Source organism: Rhipicephalus microplus, chromosome 6, assembly GCF_043290135.1.
Source record: "Rhipicephalus microplus isolate Deutch F79 chromosome 6, USDA_Rmic, whole genome shotgun sequence".
Lineage (NCBI taxonomy): Eukaryota > Metazoa > Arthropoda > Arachnida > Ixodida > Ixodidae > Rhipicephalus > Rhipicephalus microplus.
In genome coordinates this window covers 115,559,028-115,563,238 of record NC_134705.1, presented here as the reverse complement: position 1 = coordinate 115,563,238, position 4,211 = coordinate 115,559,028, and positions in this window count along the sequence as shown.

Genomic DNA, 4,211 nt, shown 5'->3' with positions numbered 1-4,211 from the left:
GTGAGAACACGACTAAATGACACCGTCAAGGCGCCAATACATTTCGACGTGACGCGGTGTGCGTACCCGCCGGCGTTCATTTCTTCGTTTCACACCGGCGTTGCCACGCCATGGTACCGGTCCTGCCACATACTCGGAAGGGTGCGCGGCATTGCTTTGACGCATGCGCGTTTGCTCGCATGCAGTGTCCCTCCGTCACTAACAGAGGGAGACTCAGTGTTTTGTCTTAGCTAACGGAACGGCGGGAATTTTCCGCTGCTTGCCGTCGGGCCATGCCAACGGACGCTGGTCGCGTTGGTCGCGCCTGGCGTCAGACTATAGAGTGCTCGCATTTTGCTAACGTAGCGTCACTGTGCCCAGCGTGCGCACGCGTCAACGTGACATTGTAATATATTGGGCTATGATGCGCTCGCGGCCGTTTCGTTAGCTCCACATATACCAAGTTTGGCATTACGTGACGTCATTGAATTACGAAATATATCACTGGTGTAAGTATGAAGATGCTGACATGCGTGTCATGTAAGAACATGACAACATACTACGCTAATAGCGTCCTCGTGGCCGTTTCGCTAGCTCCACACATACTTAACTTGGTATCATTTGACGTGAATAGATAACGAAGGTAAAGGACACATTCAAACAAGATACTCATGACACGGAAGTCATCTAGGCATCATTTACCTTTACCTCGCAACGTTGTGCTGATTTTGAAGTGACATATCAATTATTCGTGCTTCGCATAGCCTCGATTCACACTGTACGTTGGGTCTGTCATCTTTAATGCTAAATGTTAACAGCGACGCAACACTTCGGCTTCAAGAAGTGATTATAACCGATGTTCTATGCTGTGTAACTTTTGTTCCTCGTCGTTTGAATAAACAGTTTTGTAGCGTCTACAAGAAGACCAGACCTGTAGTAGTGCAGGGCGTAGTGGGGGCACATAGCACATGATAACGTTCCCCATTGCATAAGTCTCAGGTATTTTGTGTAAACCACCACGATGGTGTAATGCGCACGGTGCTACACTGCTTGCCCGATAATCGCGGGATCGTATGCATGGCATGGCCGCCTGATTTCGCTTTATTCGAAACGCTAGAGTCCCGCATGCCTGAATTTTAGGGGTAGTTAAAAAATACCAAATGCTCAAAACAGTTTCAGCGCCCTCCAGTACGACAACCCTCACAAAAGTGACGTGGGTAGGTAATGTGAAATCTCGGCAATTATTGCAAAGGCCAAAGCCTCACATAGCTCATTCAGCGCAAACATTGTCCGTGGGAGTCGAGGTCCCTTGTCCGAAGCATCACCACCGATGCGAGGGACACAAGCAATTGTGCTTAGGCTACGACGTCACCACATGAGGTCATCATGATGTCGAAAATTACATAAACTTCTGGCGCCATAATGATATCTTTAAGATGCCCAATCACAAGATGACACGCTACGATTTCATGGGATCATATTGCCACGTTCCATTTCCCAAGTTTTTGTTATCGTCCCAAAACACCACACGATTCTCAGCGCAAACCGCGCCTGCAGTTATCGAGAAGGCTCCCGACTGTAGTAGATCATTCCGATAAGATCACGCCCACTGTGCGAACGGTACAGATTGTTCTGGAACCTACGCCACCGCCAGCGATAACGCTAGAACATTCGACGGCAAAAGTATAAATGCCGACGCGCTTCGCCGCCTGTTGTTGTTGATCAAAGGCGGACGCTGCGTTCGCCGCTATCAGTCCGAGACTGCTATCTGTGCAAGACTGCTGCTGTAATTAGACTTTCCCTTTACCGGGCACAGGTTCGCCCAAATAAACAGTTAAATCCCAACACGAAGTTTCCTGTCTTCGGCCACGTCACGACCTTTTGACAATATATCCGCTAGCTCACAGGTGGGCAAATAACAAAGGCAGTGAAATAATTTCTGAGCTGCAGAAAATTTGCCATGCCTCCTATATTATAGGGAATTCAAAGCCATGGTGGGTGCTCAAAAATTACGCGGGTGGGCGGATTAGGCTCAATGCATCGACTGGGAAGAACAATAGGAGAGTGTTGTCACTTTCGAGCTGGCTTTGGTGAATGCAGTGCGGCCTGAACGAAGTTTTTATTCAAGCTTTACATAAGTAGGCGGGTAGCACAAAGTTTAAAATTTGAAATGCGTTTTTTTAAACACGAATGACTTTTTTTTGTCGTGCCCACCAGCTTTTTCGCTACATGACGTCTCCCTCAACGAATACCTTCTTCAGTTGACTTCAACGCTTGCTGCAGTAACTATAACACCTGGCTGAACATTTATTGGCTCAATCAATTGCTGTTTTTGTTCCAGTGAATAAGCAATATTTCATGCATTCTTGAGTGAATTCAGTTGTTTCTAGACTCGCTGCGTCAGAAAAAAAAGGCGTATGTTGTCTCACAGAAAACATACTGTGTCCACAAATTTAGCATAACGTGCAAGCAAAACCAACACCTAGAATCTTTAAATTGCACTACATATTTCCAATAAAAGTTATTGTTTTTGCATACTTTTCACAGAACATCGAATTTTGTGACTATACTTTGAAGTGTGAATAGCCTTCATTTTTCGTACGTGCTTCTTCCCCTCCCCCTTTTTATGTGGCGTGCATTATAAGTTACGACTTTATATTCCTGTGATGCTTAGTATAGTTTTGTTTTTCCACTGCCTGCAGTGGCTTTGCACGAGCTCCAAATTAAGCAGAGTTCCCTGTTCTTGCAGTTATCCTGACCACCCGTTTCTTTGCCCGTCCCGGCTGCTTCATCGGCGGTTATCTTCGTGGTGATTCATTGCGCATTGCCCTTGGAAGGTGCTGGATCATCCACACGTGGTGAAGCTGCGACTGTGCGGTCACTTTGTGGCCTGCTGCTAGCATTCAACGATTTCGCCGCTGGTGGTCGCTGCCCTGCAAGCAAGCCCTCTTTATTTGCCAGCACCAGCACCGGCTCTCCACTGGCAGCAGTGGCATTGCACGAGCTACAAATTAGACAGAGTTCCCTGTTCTTTCTGCTGTTCTTTCAAGCTCTTTTCTGTACTGTTTCTATTCTTTTCAACTGCCGCTGCTGCCCCAAATTGTGTTCTGATTTGCATTTTATTTTTTCTGTGTCTGCAATTGTTTTTTTCTCACGAGTATTTACCATGCCAACTATTGCTGAAATTTTGAAAAAAATTTTGGATCTTGAGGCGAAAATTAACAGCTTGGCGAAGGACACATCTGAAAAGGTCTTCGGCAGGTTCTTACTCAAGCTGCAAGAATCGGGCATAGATGTTGCTGAACTAAAACAAGAAGTTGTATCCAGACAATTGAGTGCAGAGCACTTGAACGGACTTGTCAATGACCTACGTAACCAAAATGTTCCATTGGTAAATGAGAATAAACAGCTAAAAACCCAGATTGACTCCGTCAGCCGCAAGGTTGAGGAACTGGAGCCATACTCGCACATGAGCAATGTGGAGATCAAGGGTGTTCCCTTCTCTCAGGGGCAAGACTGCAGTGCAATCGTGAAAATAATAGGAGAGAAGGCTGGCTGTCCCATATTGCCTGCTGATCTCGACATTGTACATCGCGTGCCAACACGTTCTAAAGATAAAATAAACATTATTGTGCGCTCCTGCTCTCAGACTAAGAAATCTGACTACATCAGTAAAGCATGTAAGGCGAAGCTCTGTGCTAGTGATCTTTGTATCACTGGTGGTACTAATTCCCCTGTCATTATCAATGATCGTATGACTCCAAGCAACAAGGTCTTCTTTTCCAAGGCCTTAACACTAAAAAAGAAAAAGAACTGGATGTTTCTCTGGACAGGCAACATCAAATTAAAGCTAGAAAGACTACTAATAGCAGAGTCTTGCGCATTCGCGATGACTTGGATTTGACAAACATAGACTGAGCCTTGCACAATGTTATCATTGCATCATTTTTTTTCTCGCATCAACATGGATGCTCTTACAGAACCAGACCATGCTAACTCATAAGTGAATATAATTCTATCATTCATTTCAATGCTAGGAGCCTGCGTAAACACTTCGATGAAATCCATTATCTCCTTTCTTCATATAGTAACTTTTGTTTTCACTTATTACCATAACAGAATTATGGTAATCAGTTGCTGACGGAATTTTCTCTTGCTTCCCAAATTATATCTGAAACTACTGTGACAGAACAACTAGCAGTCAAGGTGGTGCGTTCATTTTTATATCTTTT